Source organism: Neodiprion pinetum, chromosome 5 (genome assembly GCF_021155775.2).
Source record: "Neodiprion pinetum isolate iyNeoPine1 chromosome 5, iyNeoPine1.2, whole genome shotgun sequence".
Taxonomy (NCBI): Eukaryota; Metazoa; Arthropoda; class Insecta; order Hymenoptera; family Diprionidae; genus Neodiprion; species Neodiprion pinetum.
The window spans coordinates 30982995-30999939 of NC_060236.1; the positions used below are offsets into that span (position 1 = coordinate 30982995).

General features: G+C 42.7%; 1 protein-coding gene and 1 non-coding gene across 4 annotated transcripts in view; both read left to right on the plus strand.

Annotated features, from left to right (window-relative positions):
- The first annotated feature begins 2142 nt into the window (after positions 1 to 2142).
- Positions 2143 to 2226, plus strand: TRNAL-CAG (transfer RNA leucine (anticodon CAG)). The gene has a single exon. It is a non-coding gene; the product is annotated as a tRNA-Leu (tRNA).
- Positions 2227 to 5282: 3056 nt separating this feature from the next.
- Positions 5283 to 16945, plus strand: part of LOC124219631 (ecdysone receptor) — a 79835-nt gene continuing 68172 nt past the window's right edge. For all 3 annotated transcript variants that reach the window (XM_046627481.2, XM_046627483.2, XM_046627482.2), the window contains exon 1: positions 5283 to 5930. The gene's annotated coding sequence lies outside the window, so the exon portion shown is untranslated. The remainder of the gene's footprint in view (positions 5931 to 16945) is intronic.

The window sequence follows — 16945 nt, forward strand, 5'->3', positions numbered from 1 at the left end:
TTCGCAGTATCATTAAACTTTCATTCGAACATCGCCCGCGTGCAAATACTTGCAAATTATTCAAGGAGAGTGCCTTTCAACACCGGTACAAGAATTCAATTCGAAGGTCAAAACATCGCCGCATCATCGCACCTTGAACCTCGTTCGTGAAATATGCAACCATATTATCATAGCTACAATGCATCGCTGTTTCAGGTCTTCGCGATATATAATGTGCAAGAATTACAGCATTTCTAAAAAGGTTCTTTCCTTTTATCGCCCCCCCCCCCCCCACCCCCCTTGAAATGCCGCGTATGGTTCGTCGACGCGATTCCGCCTCTCTCCCGCAAACTGAGAAGTGCATTGTGGTGTGGAAACATGTCATAGATGGCCAAGATTACGTCGCCGTTCGGACATTGTTTCAGGGTCACGTCCCGCAGAATTGCGGCAGCGTCGCGTCGGCGATATGCAACCTAGCCAATGTCCATCCGCAGCCGTCAGCCTGCATCCCAGCATGACGATGTAGGCGCAGCAGCATAGAACAGAGTCTTTCGTCGTAGCGATCAACACCACCCACAGTTGCAAATGTTTTGCGTCGCGATGATGAAAAGAACGGCGCCGTAGCGTCGTCGTACAATATTCATCGTGCAATTTCCATTAATACCAATGAGCATCGGCGAATGTGAATAGAAAAAAAAATATGTGCGATTATGGCACGTTATAGCTGCGTAAAGAACGAGGCTGCAACAGGTCAGAGCAAGTGCATCATCGCATTCAACGTACAAAGGTGCGTGTATACGTATATATAGGTACTTCGGTATAATAATAAAACTATTCAGCAATCGAAAGTAGTGGTAGATTTTCTTCCTCTCTGTTAGGTAGGTACATGTTAAATGCGGTGCAGCAGACTGCAGACGAGAGGCTCGAGCAGGTTCCTCGATTTTATTATATGCCTAATACAGAGAGAACCGCGCGCACGTGTGTGCACGGCATAAGTAACACGCTACGCGGGCCACTCGACGCACCGACACGAACAAACGCGCAAAACCGGTGCGCTGCAGGCGGCGACTGCGTGCAGTAAGCGAGTGCAGTGGAGCAGGTTAGTTCTAGCCGGCCCACAAGCCTCGGTGTGTGTCCTCAGCGGGCGGCAAGCCGCGGCCTTGAGACACAGCGACGCTCAATGCACTCGCGAATGCTACTCCGTTCCGATGCCCGATGCACTCAGCCGCCTCGTTCGCGATCAGCGGCCTAAACCGCGAGCCCCGATAGGGCGAGAGAGAGAGAGGGAGGAAATCGACGTTTTTCTTTAAACTCGAACACAGTGCCTGAACACTGACTGCAGCGTAGCTCGGTGAGCCGCAAGAAAATCTAACGTTGCGACATCTGGTGAGAAAATAATGCACCTATGCAACTGGGCCATATTTAATTTTAAAAGACATCTTTCCGACTATTTTTTAACGCGTATCAATTCTCTGTGCGAAAACTAAGGCCTCACAGCTTGCGCAAAGTTTTCTCTAATTTCGTACTCGCTGTAATTGACCGTAAAACAATTTGTCGGTAGCTCGATGAGAATTTTGCCGCCATATTGCTGGTAACCCTTATTCGTTACGAATAGCTTAGAGAATGGGGAAACTTAAAGTTTAGTCGATATTTCGACGATTCGGATTTTTCAAGAACGAACAATGGTTTAAAACGCGTGCATCCAGGCACACTGCAGTTAAAAACGAGAAACGGTTGCGCGCCATCGTTCCAGAGAGCGGGAAATTTTTCATTTTTCTTCGCCTTCTGGTTCCATTTTTTTTTATTTTTGTGTTTTGTTTTTTACTTCGCACCAGATGCTAGTAAACGAGAGCGACTAGCGAATGGGACAACGCAGCAGGCTTGGCGCATCGCATCGGTTTGTTTCTGAATTGGCACAGAGCATAGAGCTAGCGCGAAATTCCAAACAAATTCGGCGGTGCATCGTTCTCTCGGTGGCCGCGCTCGACGGTGGCGTCTATTTCTGACTTGCTCGTGTATAAATTTAACCGGTCTACTACGAGGAACGCGAGGGGGGCGGCAGGGGCGAGATGCGAGTGGCGGAGAGGCGGCCGACTACATCACAGGGTGCGGGACTAGTCTTTGTCCGATGATTTTCACTTATTAACCAAGTTTTCCACACTTGTCAGGATGGCCGAGCGGTCTAAGGCGCTGCGTTCAGGTCGCAGTCCACATCTGTGGGCGTGGGTTCGAATCCCACTTCTGACAAGATCTATCTTTTTGTTTTCCCTACGACTCCCCCATTTTTGACTCGACACATCTCTCTTTCTCCCCAACTCGTGACAATTTTCGACCCGCCTTTTTCTTCTCGCGTTTTGTTTACAGCGAGCGAATCGCGCGAGCAGCGTTGCGTCGTTTATCATCCCGGCTATTCATACGCTCGTCAAGACAACACGTTGAACTATAAACAAGGTAGTGATGCAGGCAGATTCGATGCGCGAAATTCCGTGCGCGGAATAGACGGACTAATCGCCTCCTCAATGTTTAAAATAATCAATCACCGACTGTATCGTTTCTCTCTTCCTCTCGCGCTAGGTCTGGAGGTTGCACTTTGCAGCGGTCGAATCGCTGCACCTATTATACTTAACGTTATTACTCCCCGACTATCACTTGACAACACAGTCTGCTGCATGGACGGGGTGTCGTCATCGTCGGGTCATCTCTTTCATTTACGATATAGTCGAGCATGAAATGATTCGCGCTTGAAACGCAGTAGCGTAACGCTACAAGGGTGAAGTTGGCAGCGTATATATACATTCCCGAGTTACAGCTGGAAGCCGTGAATCGCCAGATTTTCGCGTTAACATCACCGCGACACATGCATATAATTGAACGCATTTCATCGATCAATTGTAAAACCCTTATAGAGATCTTCGTTCTTCCATGAACGAGAATGTTTTTTCCTAACATTATACCTTATACATATAATATACAGCAAGTTACGCAACTGGAGGCGATAATTATTTACTGTTTTTAAATGTATGTACATATAATTATACACATACCTACGCGAGAAATCTCACCGTTCGAATGACGAATCAATTTCTATTACACAGTCACGTGTTACAATAGCAAATACGACGGTATTTCAGTCACTGAATTTCATCAGTGTTCAGTGACCGTGCATCGTATAATACCCGATGTGTGTACACCGATCTGTATTTTATTCTTAATTGCAGGATATTCACCGAGTCATATTATACTACATGGTGTGTACATGCCGCATGCGTATTATATATAAATACGCTTGCATTTCAATCTCGCGCATTCCTTTCCGCGGTTCTTTGCCTGACTGTACTACATCCCTCTCTCTCGCACACTGCATGGTATCGCGTACAGAAAGAAGAAGGCGGCGGGGGACGACGAGGAGAAGGCGGTGGAGGAGGAGGAGAGGGAAGAGGTAACCTTGAGAGTCGGTGAGTCGTCGGCCATCTTGCCGCGCGATGCACTTTTGTCTTTTTTTCTGTTTTCTGTTATTTGTTATTTCGTGTGTGTGGGTGTGCGAGTGTTTTTTTGTTTTACTCCTTCCTTCTCTTCTCCTCTGTTTGGGTTGTTTTTTTCTTCGAGTTTCTCACTCGAGACAAGACCACCGCCGCCGCCCTCGCCGCCTTCGTACTCTCAGTCTAGGTCCCTTCGTCTCTCGGTCGCCTCCGCTTTCGATTCCGCTTTGCAACCTCCGCCACCCGTGCAGTTCCCCATTCGATCGTCCTACATGCCTCCTACCACAGATTACCGACATAATGCTGCGGCCGCCGCAGCTTACAACCACAGACTGGCCTCGACTCGGTGTCTCTGGATTTGCAGGTGTTGAACGCGCCAGAGTTCCCAGTTTGATTAGGGCCTAGCGATTTAGGATTAGAAAGTCAGATGTTGGGAGATTGGGAAACTAAGAAACAAAACTTGTGCAGCCCGTCCATAAAAAACCTTCACGCTAAAATAATTATTTAAACTAATTTGGGATCAAGTATTTATACCTCACATCCATTGCGTAACAAAATCAGCGGAGTAACCTTGTTTAAAAGTATATAATATTTTTGTTTGACAAATGTATTTACCTTAGACCTATTCAAATGTTATAATTATTATTCCAACTTAACTTATAAAAACAAAAATTTCACGAGTACCACGAAATTGAGTCTAAAAATTATAAATAGTATTCATCATTTCCAAGCTGTACTCAATGTGTGAAGAACCAATCATCTGTATGCTTATATTTTTTCAAAACCGTTAAGCTTTTCCGCTATACGAACGTATACACGGTTCAAAGTTTCCCTGTTGACATTAGATATCAGTCGGAAGTTTGACAAGATTTACACACACGAGCCACGTGCAGCTACCGTATGCGGACTCCTCTCGTCCTGCACAGATCGCGACCTGATTTCCTGACGGACTTCAGTAATTCCTGTAGCAGTTATACGTACGCATATGCATATAGGTATGCACGAGTTACTCACAGGCACGCAAGTAAATACCTGCATACACAACGCGCGTAATGCGCAAAGATTGAAGTTGCACGGGAAAGGGGGTGACTTTGATAAGTCGCAAATGTAGGTCAACGAATGCGTAAAAGAAGCAACCGATAAGATTGAGCAATGATAAACGATCTGTGGTCGGTAATCAGTAGAGATATCGAATTGGTACCTACCCGCTCGAACGTGACACATGCGCACACACACACGCAGCTGCACACGTCGGATATAATGGTGTATTATCTACCGCGGAAACATGGTGCATCCACACCTACCAACAAACGTCCGTGTATTACAAGCCGGGAGAAGATAAGAGCAGTGTACGTACGTACGTACGTACGTGTGTACAGAGTACATACGAAAACATATACAATAGATAAACAAATCCACGCGTAGTGCGACCTGTGATAATATTGTCACCAAATATCTGACCCAAAAACGAACGTACGATCCGAGGAGGAACGAAGATGCGCATTCCGGGATGCATCGCTCGTCATTGAAACTCGGCTTCTCCTCTCTCTCTCTCGCTCGCTCTCGTTCTCATCGCTCGCGAGTCGCAGGTAGTCAAGCCTTAGGCTTACCTCGTTGTCGCGGCGTCTTGCGGGTTGCGGCGCGGCAGGAGGGAGGCACCGATAAGTGGAGGGGATGCCGAGGAGGACGCTGATTGGCTGCCGACCGGGCAAGGCATGGAAAAGCTCGTCTTTTGTCGGTGGCGAGGTGCGGTGCGGGGCTACGACGGCGCCTCTCAGCGGCGTAGCGGCGAGGCTCGGACCTCGCGGCGCAGAGGGATCGCCGCAGTCGCGCGCTTGCACTCTCAGCGGAGACAACATTACCCGTCGTACAAGTTCATTTATTTGCCGTATATCGCGTATACCTGTTTCTCGCCCCCGTTATTGTCCGGCCCGATAAAAGAGAACCCCCCACCCCCGCCCCTTGTTCCCACGTTAACCCCGTTCGCGGTTAACGGCTGGACATCCCCGTTACGCGTCCATATTTATCGCGTTGCACACAACAACGCGTACAATAAACTTGACCTCGGGGGGGGGCTTGTGTGTTTCGAATCGTCGAGTTTTTCTCAACGATTATCAATAATAATCATCGTCGTCGTCGTCGGTTATATTATATACAGTGACGTGCACGTGTGTATTATTAATACCTTCGTTCATCGTTGTGTGGTTATTCGAAATTTTTTTTTATTATTTATCGTTGTATTTTTTTTTCTCTATCTTTCTTCTCGATGCATATGTTTCCATCGTAATATACTCAAGTATTTCTTTACTTCTCAATAATCTGTGTGGGTTTTATTTTGAAACTGGTTTACATACGTTCGTCGAGAAGAATTGTTAATAACTAACTGTTCTCAAAAGACAGCATCCCCCTGCAGTAACACGGACTATCAATTCAACACACCGACTGGGATATCTCGAGAGGAACGGTTGTTATGTGAGTACAAAATCATAGGCACGTAAATACCTATATCATGTGTATCCCATTCGTAATTTGTATTCCCTTACTAATCAATCGCTGGAATACAATCCGTGGTACCTTCGTCTCTCCATCGATCGGCAATTGTTACATGTAGTTAGTCCCTTACTCAATACCGTCTTTTGCCAAAGAGTTGTGCCTAGCTAGTTTCTCTCTCTCTCTCTATATATATATATATATATAAAATATATACACCTATACGTATCCCTATATCTCTCTCTGTCCGTCGTTTGCCCAATAATATCCGTCCGTTCGATTTCTCTCACTGGACGCGGTACGCGTCGTCCTTTTTTTTCGTTTTTTTTTTTTTTTATTATGTACCCATCCACGGTTTCCGACGCAGCACACGTACACTGGTTATGTGCAGTGAAACCCAGCAATCCGGCTTGTGTGCGTGTCGCGACGTCGTCGGTGCGTGCGTGGTGCCGGAGAAACGAGGACACGGCTCTAAATGGTACACGGGTTGTTGGGTACTAACCGTTCGTAACAAGTTGTCCCTCCTCCGCCGACTCCGTCGCCCCCCCCCCCCCCCCCCCCACCCTCCCGCTTTCCTCCCGCCCACGAAAACTCGCCGCCGCCGCCTTCTCATCCTCGTGTTAAAAACGCGCGCCGCGCTGCGCTGCTTCTTGACTTTATACACATATCATACACATATGTAGGTACTTTATATGTACGCACGTATGTACCCACCTACTATCCGAGTGCGTATAGCGTAACTCACGACGCGTTGCCGTCGATCGCTATTTTATCCAACGTCAATAGGAATGTTGTTCCATACACCCCCCCCGCCTTTGTAACGCACTTTCGCATCGACTCCCGGAGTGGAGACTCTTGGTAATTGTTTCGATCGCATATCTACCCCGACGACGCGATCCCTTTTCTTGCTTATTCTCGGACACGAACATCTCTCTTTTTCTCTTCTCGCCGCCACCTCTTCAAGAGCACGTTGGGTTAACTGGGTATTATTGTTACGAGGTTGAAGTTAGTAACGTTGCTTTAACGACGGACGTTTTGGGGGGGGGGGGGGGGGGGGATCGCTACTTTGATTCTTATTGTTGTATGTGAAATTCGTCTGGTAAATCTTGACAAAGAAAGTATGTTCATATTTCGAAAGGTCAACTTCTCGAAAGTCGTTCTAAAATTGTCGAGGGAATGATTTTTTGTTTTTTTTCTGCCATCATGTTTCTTTAAGCCAACGTTACTAACTTCAGCCTTGTTTTATTATTATTGCTTCTCCCTGTATCGCTTGCTTGGTCAGTTAGTCAGTCAGTCACTTGGTCTTGTCAGTTAGGGAGAGCGGTAGACCGGATGACAAAAACCTACTTATTTCTAAGGCTTTTTACCGATTTTCAAACTTACCACGCAGCGTTGTAGTTGACGTTGCGCAATTTACAATATTCTTTATACGTAACTCGTGGAAACGGGGGGAAATTAACCAAAATGGTTCCACGTAGTCCGTTGTGTGTACAACGATGATGTTAAGTCTACCATTCGTCGTGGCAATGCCCCCATCCCCTCCCCCCCCCAAATGAAAATCAGGGAAAGTTTCACAGGCTTGATCGAGCAGCCGTCGTGGCCCTGTTTACGAGAGGCGACTGGATCGCAGCTGAGAGGGGGAACGAGGGCTGCTTTTCTCATCATCGTCATCGGCATTATTATTGTTGTTATTATTGTTGTTATTATTGTTGTTATTATTGTTGTTATTATTGTTGTTCTTGTTGTTGTTGTTGTTGTTGTTGTTGTTGTTGTTGTTGTTGTTGTTGTTGTTGTTCTTGTTGTTGTTGTTCTTGTTGTTGTTGTTGTTATTGTTATTATTATTATTATCGTCGTCGGTCTGGTCTCTCACGAAAAAAGGAGCGCCAATCAAGGGAACGTGGATAAAGAGGAATCAAAAGTTACAACTAGACAAAATCAACAAGACGGAGAGGAAGTAAGATTAGAATATGATGGAGGAAAATTTATTTTTTGTTGTTTTCGCGTTAATCTTCTCTCATTAGATACTGATCTGTAATGATTTTGAAGTTAGTAACGTTATCGTAACGATTCACGCTGAGGAAAAACCGTTATTTCGCATTTTTGAAACTGTTTGAAATCTAGTAAACCGTAATGAAACGAAATATAATCACGCATCATATTTTCCAATCGTAGTTCCCTAAGAATTATTGTAAATGTGAACGATATTTAAAAAACGTTTCGTTACGATAACGTTACGTAACCTAAAGTTCGTGATCTGGGGGGTGATCATCTAGTGTCAATTTTCACATTTCCCAACATCCAAGCATATTCCGATTGATTGACTAAACTTTGCAAACCCAATGAGAATGCGCTGCAGAATGGTGGGAAATGTGAAAAGTGAAATTAAAGAAATTCTACCCTGTACCGTTGATGCAGGGGTTCGGTTGGAGCGGATAGTATTGTACATCGTGCAGCGACGAGCCTCTGCTCGGTCTCCTCTTCTTCTTCTTCTTCCTCTCCTTCTTCTCCTGGTTTCGTCGCGTCGAAATCTTGACCTCGAGAGGCGGCGCGGGCGGCAAGAGTGCGCGTGCGCGATTGCGTCGTCTGCACGCACGCATGCACGGAACCACCACCATCTACGCTGCAGCATTCGTCCTCCTCTGCACTCGTGTGTGCACTTCCGAATGCCACATAACCCAGATACCTACCGCGCGAACACCGCTTCCCCCCTCTCTCACTCTCTCTCTCTCTCTCTCCTCATCCAACAAAGTTGAAAGAAGAGAGAATGAGAGTGTGCGAGAGGGAAAGAAACCGATGTTTTCGGCCGGATTAGTAATCGAGCTCCCCTTCGTCCGACTGACAAACTTTGACTACCAAAACACGTCGCGTGTTGTTTATCACTAGTTCCCTCTACGCGCCCTTTTTTTCCTTTATCTCTCTATCTCTACTTCTCTCTCTCGCACTCGCTCTCGCTCTCTTTCACTCACCCTCGAATCTCGCTCGATTATCATCGGTGTCTCTCCAGTACTCCGTCGCTTCGAAGATATTTACACACTATGAAAAACGAGAACTCGTCACGTTTACTTTGAATTGTAGGGTAGCATTTACGAGACGGTAACGAACCTCGAGACTGCCGACCGCAAATATTGCAACCACGTGTTGGAAGACGAGAAATGAAATAGGCAAGAAGACGAACCGTGACAATGTGCGCGCGTAATTTCAAATTATTTAAAATAAAAAACCAAGAATTCTGAAACACTCGTATTTATTCCCGCATATCGTGGTTTATTTATTACATAATATATATATATATATATATATATATATATATATATATATATATGTATATGTGTGTGTACTCTTCTTTGCTCTTTACTCTTTTACATTTCGTTTCTCTCGTTCATCGTGCAGCGCAGATCCAACACCTTTCTCCTATTATTCGCGACAATGAAGTTCTCTTTCGTCCCCATGGCATGAACTTCTGAGGATGCGTCCCCTCCTCCTTTTTTCTCTCCCCCCTCTCTCTTTCTCTTTCTCTTTCTCCTCGCAAAGCTCAACCGGGTGGACCCACCTCGAATTGAGACTCTTATCTGTAGGTATAAATTGATTGCGTATGCATGCTTGCGAGTGTGTGTATATGTGTATGTATTTTGCGCAGGTCACGGTGGACGCTTCTCCTTCTTCTCCTGTTCCTCCTCCACCACCTCCTCCACTTCCTCCTCCTACTACTACTGCTACTATTACTATTACTATTACTACACAAACTCCTCCACGCGGCGGTGTGCACTGAGGAAGTAAAGCCGCGATTAACCATACAACGCAATCTATTGTATAAAGAGATAGATTAGAGGTGGCGTTGTCTATTCAAACGTATATTAGGTTTAGTATTTAAATACCTTAAATTTATGCGAACATGTTTTACATTTCTCACTATATATACGTGTGTATATATGCGTTTATATATATATATATACATGTATATATATTTATACACTTATGTAACGCGTATAGTATACGCGAATACGCATGGTGCGTGATTTTGAGTCTTGCCGCAGCAATATTGCGAAAGAAGAATCACCTCCACCAAATGCGTCGTTGAGGAGTAGGTAGTTATGGTATCGGGTTACATGATATATAGCTCTCTTCATGCGACGAGGAAAAGGGTCTTGAGGAAATTATTCCAAAAATAAAATATTGAACCTTTGATATTCGGTAACTTCGTACACTGGTAGAAAAAAAAAAAAAAATAAAATGATCGTTGGCTGAATATATAGGTATGTAATATTTTTTTACTATCGTTTCGAGGAAATGTAATTATAATAATTATATAAAGTGACAAATGACTCAGTTTAAATATCTGTCGTTTGTTCTCATTAAATTCAATTGTATATCAATTTCTGCATCAAACCGATCATCTATTATCAAATGTTGCTTCACTGTTATGATACATGTATGAAAATTTAGTACAGAGTCACAAGCGGTTTGTGCGTTAGTTTTGTTTTTGTTTTTCAATTTAACCTCATTATGTATTCGACGATAAGGTTAGATAATACATCGATTGCAGGTGTCGAGAATTGATAACAAAACGACAAAACGACAAAAAAAAAAAAAATATTGTACGCGTAACACACGCTTGAAAACGAGATCGAAGTTGACCTTGCGTTAAAAAACCTTGAAACTTTTTATGTATTTCGAAAATTATCATTTTCACACGCGGATTATTATCATGCTTATAATCAGAAGGAGAGACGAATAACCTACATTCGAATAGAATAACTATATCTAATTTATAACTGCGCGATACAGGGATAAATCTTGTGTATTTCTTGAATGTAAAGTTTTGCGTACTTGTAACAGAAAGTGAAAGAATCGGTGTTCAGATCGACGATAATGCGTGTTTCACGGAATCGCATTATATGAATATTTTGGTTCACGATTGATTAGCTTATGCTTTTCCGCCGTGGGGTTGATGCAATAACGTAGAGCCGTAAAAGAAGGAGTGAAAGAAGGAATTTCTTTTATCGTCTTCGTCGTTCTTCTCTTCGTCACTACTCTCATTACTCCTCGGTATCATCGTAGTTGCTGCATGGAACAATGACGAATCCTGTTTCTCATTTCATTGTCATGTCTCACCGTGTGAATCCGTATAACGATGATGCCGAAAGTAACAGGTGCCAGTAAGCAGGTAATCTGTGTCCAAGCTTTCAGGTCGTAAGCAAACGATAAAATATCCAGGAATATACTTAAGAGAATTCCCTTGAACAATCCTGACACGTTTCATCGTTTGCTCAACCACAGAAAGTTTTTTTTTTACACGTATTACCTGCTGGTTATTTCCTGCTAATTCTCCTGGATCGGGAATTGGAGCGGTTACAATATTGAATTTTCAAAGACGCAACAATCTATTTCATGTATATATATATGATAAGAATTTGTCAAAATTAAGAAAGTCGAGAAATGTAAAAGAGGCGTAACGTATAATGTGTGTGGAATGTACGGAAAGCCGAAATGTAGAATTGTCAGAAAAGTCTAATTTTTCCACACTTTACCCAAATTTTTTACTTTTTATATTATTTTACTTTTCTATATTTTAACTGCCTTTTTATTTGTCAAAGATTCGATATTATAGGTATATGACCCTTCTCTTTTTTGATATTTCTAGATTCCACATCTGAACTAAACGATACACTGTCTGGGGAAAAAGAAAAAATCGTTTATACTTTGCAACAGTTACGTTCTCTTCGACTTAAAATACATTAATTTATTTTTAACAAAGCAGAATATGTAACGTTGTAACATATATACTTTACGGTAAATGAACAACCTCTTGGAAGTAATTCTAGAATTTCATAATACTGGTGTCTGTGAATAATGAAATTTAGTTTTGAAATGTTTCGTTAAGTTAACTTTGTTAACTTGACCCCATTGCGATGAATTCATTAATCCAATATGTCAATACATATGCGGTATAATCCTGAAAAGGCGAAAAGATCTTTACGTTTGTTCTGCAAATCAATGAAATGTCACGAGGATAATTCACCGACGCCGATAATATAAGCGGAGAATGCACATCGAGACGTGATTTCGAGATACGCGAGCAACGCTGCATTCTGCGCCCCTCCGTCTTTGCTCTCGCTCTCTCTCTCGCTCTCTTTCCTTCTCTTACTCTCACTCTCTCTCTCCGCAAGGCGAAGGAGTATCTATAGGCGTGACGTCATCCCCGCAGACCGCGCGCATCATTTTTAGACCCTCTGGATACACGAACAAAACACGATCTGGGATGCAACGCGGCGAGAAGAGAAGAGAAGAGAAGCGAGCATGGCAGAGGATGCGACGAGAATCTAGAGACCCAATGTTTTCGAAAAAGTTTGTAGAGTTGCATCGGCGTCGCTTTCCCCACGCCGAGTATCGCTCGTTTCGAAAACATCGATCGCCAACCAACCAAACAAGTCAGCCAAACTATGCATGTACGTATCTTCGGGGGCCGCAGTTTTCGGGTTCTCTCGGCTTTGCTCGGACGCGGTCGTCGACATGGTAGAAACTCTGTAAGTCAGACAGAGAGGCACGAATCGCTTGGAACAACAGAAACCCGGCGACTATGGTATGTAACTTTAGACCGCAAAGCGAACGGAGAGATTCCCAACCACGGACTAGGAGAGAATCTACAGGGGGAGGAACAACCCCCGTGTGTTATCTGTTTAACGCGTGGCGTTATATACCGTCCGTTCCTCCAGAAAATATCGGAATTTTAGAATTCAGTTATTCGTAGTGAAATGGGAGGGAATTGATTGGTTTCTCAGGGTTGGGTGGATCAGAAGGTAGATTTGTCCTAAGGTACGAGGCTCGCAATGTAGATGAAAAAATGCACAATTTAGAGAATAACAGATTCACAAGTAAAGCAGTAGCCAAGAACGAAGAAGCTTACTCGAAACTATTGTTTTTCAATCTTTCACAATTTCGGGGTACATTTTGAGTAGAAATTTTTTATTCGATAAATTGTACGAATCAACTAATTTTTCACTCAAACGCGTCAAAATTAATAAATCAAAACCCAATTTTCCTACAGCTGTATTGTATAGATATATATATATATTTCTTTAGCTAGACCTACAAATTTTGATTGATTCTGTTAGATCTTTTTTTGATCACTAATACAACATATTTATTCAGTTTTTAATATCTTGGTGATTTTCGAAAACGAGAAAGTTTCGTTCGGTTTAGAATTCTTTTTTTTTTTTTTTTTTAATCTACCTATAGTTTACGTGATATAAGAGATACATCGTGAAATGTAAGAGAACCAGATCACGGAATGATCGGTGTAGAATATAGAAGAAAAAATCAAATTGAATAAAAAAATTCTACATACGTATAAAATTATTCGGATGTACAGATATCGCACACAACTATGATGTAAAATCCACGTTTGATCAAACATACAAAACGTACGATAGAAAGAGATATATTGACATTTTGACAATTCTATATTTTTGGCTTGATAACTTTATTTTCGCCATTCTGCGTTGTGTTTTTTTTTTTTATATATTTCTATTTCTCGACTCTACATTTGGATATTATACAGGTATAAATTGGATAATGCGTGTTTCAATGTTTCTTTTTTCGTTTCCACTTCTTTATTGAAAATATAATAAATGTACTTCGTACATAGTATACACACATCACTTTATTGCTCGTAGTTATTTTATTCATTTCAATTCCATCGCTACGACTGCCCTCGTAACTTATTTATCATACTTTTTTCTTCTACATTTTATTACACACATTTCAATTCTTTGCCGCATGGCGGTATAACGAAAGAAGATTTACGATCATATTTATTATATACCTATAATCGGGATTTGAAAATGCACGGAGTCGCTGCAGCTTTGCCACGGAATGGCCGATATCCTGCACCTCGTGTTTAGGGCATGGTACAGGAAGCGACGAGAGGAGACCCTTCTTGTCGCCGTCTCTCCGTCCGTCCGTCAATTCTTCGTCGTTATTCGGACACGGTATATATCATATCTACGCACGCACACATACGCACCATGAATACGAATTTGCGTGCGTGTGCGTGCGCTTAGATACACGATACGTGTATACATACGGACGTGATGCGGTGGCAGAGACCGGCCAGAATGTACCTGCCTTGCATGCAGAGGAGGATAAGGTTGAAGAGGAGGAGGAGGACGGAGGACGGAGGATGAGGCGACAGGAGGACGGAGGACAATAGCCGAGGATGCATTTTTATTATAACGCTGCCCGGTGAATTTCTAATGCCGTGGGAGTGGCAGCGCCTGCCTGCCTGCCTTGCCTTGCCTGCCGCGTGTTTCCAGGAGGCAAAACCGGCTATACACAAACACACTGCAGTCAATCCTCCAGCTTTGGATCTGCCCCTTTGCCTCTCCTTTCATGCTCTTATAAATCCTCTTCTTCTTCACCTTCACCTTTCGCTGCACCTGCAACTCCTGCACGATGATGAACTAATCCTTGATATTGCCGTGATATTTTTCTCTCGGCGTTATTATCGCAAATTAATAATTCGTGTTTGGCGAAATCGCCACTTTTGGTAGTTAAGTTTTAATATTTGACCCGTCTTCTGAACGTTACCTACTTGATCTTTCTTTCGTGCAAGCTTACGTACACTTGGGGACAATGAATCTGAGACGGCTTTATTTTTTTTGCACTGGACAGTTATGTTGGCAATGCGGAGAAACCTACATCGCCACAGTCGACCGAGCGCGAAACAAACTCAATCTCGATAAACGTAACATAACCCATGACCGTCGAATCTAACCTTAGAATAACCGCGGGGATAATGACTTGTTAGATTGACACGTATTCTAAGGTTAGATACGTCGGTCATGGCTTATCTTATGTTTATTGAGATTGAGTTAGTTTCACGCTCGGCCGACTGTGGCGCTGTAGGTTTCTCGATGTTGCCAACGTAACTGTCCAGTGTAAAAAATTATCCGTTTCAGATTCATTGTCACCAAGTCTACGTTGTTATGTACATCATGTACGATGTATATATGTATATATTGTTTATACGATGAGCGTGGGTGTACGTACGCATCAGTGAACTTAGGAGGTCGGTTATACGCACGCACGCAAGCACGTTTGTTTCACTATGCCCGTTTTCATGCACGAGTATCGACGTTGCGAAGATGATATGGTACGACAGGACAGGAGACACGGCTTTTGTATACATGTGAATATTTGTATGTCGAACCGACATAAGGTGTACACACACACTCGTAAACACGCGGGCTTGACTGCAGTCTGCTTGAACGAGTCAAGGCCATGTGTAAGTAGCTCAAGTTCAGCTAATACTATCGTGTTACAATGTGTACGTACGCTCTGCTGATTCTGGTGCTGTTACTGTTGTTCTTGTTGTTGTTGTTTTCATTGTTTCTGCTGTTGTTGCATTCGCGTAACGACGCGTCGCGCATTACATACTCACGGTTTACAGATGAAGAAAGATAGAGCGAGACGTAGACGCATTGGTATATAGACAGACAGGTAGGTAGGTAAATAAATTTAGTTAGATTGAAATATAAGTGGATGGATAAAATATATACAGTTAGATAGATTCATTTATCTCGTATCTTCAACAATGTTGGATGTATACCTATGTATAGATAGATGGACAGGTTTAGGGATAAATAAATGTAGTTAGATTGAAATATAGGTGGATGGACAAATGTAGTTAGATTCAGTTATTTCGTATCTTTAACAATGTTGGAGAAGATGCGAGAGCAATCGCGGTTTTCGAAAACTAGAAGGAAAAGTAAAATTTATAAAAAAAAAAGGCAAGCGAGGTAAAATACCCCGCCCCGGCAAAAAAAAAAAGAAAAGAAAAGAAATAAAGAAAAACAAGAGTATCAAATCATGCGGTCTAGGATTATTACAAAGAAAGAGAAATAGAGCCGTCCAAGTAATTTCTCTTTGTCTGCTCGTATGGTGATTTTTTTTTTTTTCATTTCATCTTGAATAAGGAAGACTTGGCGGATAGGTTCAAGCAATGACGAATAGGATATATATTCATCAGATACAGGAAAAAATATCAATTGATCAAGGGAAAAATGCATCACATGTATGTAACTATACACTGTGATAATGAATCTCAAAGATTGATCCGTAACATTCATTCAATCGTAATTACCTGCATAACATAAAGATGGGGAGAATTTTCTTCCGTTTTTCATCCATTAAATTTTTTTCATTAGACGTAATCTAAGGGAACGCTGTATATAATTAAGATTCACGTCGTGTTCGATGATTCTTGATTGACGTGACGTGATTTTCCTATCTCACTCTATCGCTCAGAAATTTGAAAAAAAAATACACTAAAAAAAAACAACGTGCAGGATATACGATCACTGCGTTGATGAATGAGTGTATATTTCATTAATTCATTCGTTCGTTAGTTCGTTCGCATGATACAATAATAATGAATATAATACTGCAGCTGTATGAGAATTATCTCTATTTTACCCTATCAAATGGGTCAGGTATAATTATATCTATCTATCTATCTATATCTTATATGCGCGCACACACATTCATACGTGCACAATATCTACTAACACACCTCGTACAAAGCGGCGGAGGCAACTTTTACGTTATATCTCTCAAGTATCCGGCTTGCCGGTGCACCTTAATATCACCTCCACTCCCCCCCCCCCCCCCCCCCCCCCCCCCCCCCATCCCGCCGATATATGCATTTATATAATTATACAGATATGGATGTGCGTGCGTTCGCGCCTATGTAATTCGTATACGTATATTTATACACAAGTAAAACGGTCGACCGGATCATCCGGATCTCCGAGTATCGCCGGTATATGGGTATACATACATACATATATACATGCATGCATGCGCGCATTATGCACGTACGTATTCGTAAGTATTTGCTTCAACGCACAGGGTTGCAGGACACCGGCGCAGCGTAGTGCGCTGCATGATACGTACACTTGGGAAGAATGAATCTGAGACGGCTAATTTTTTACACTAGA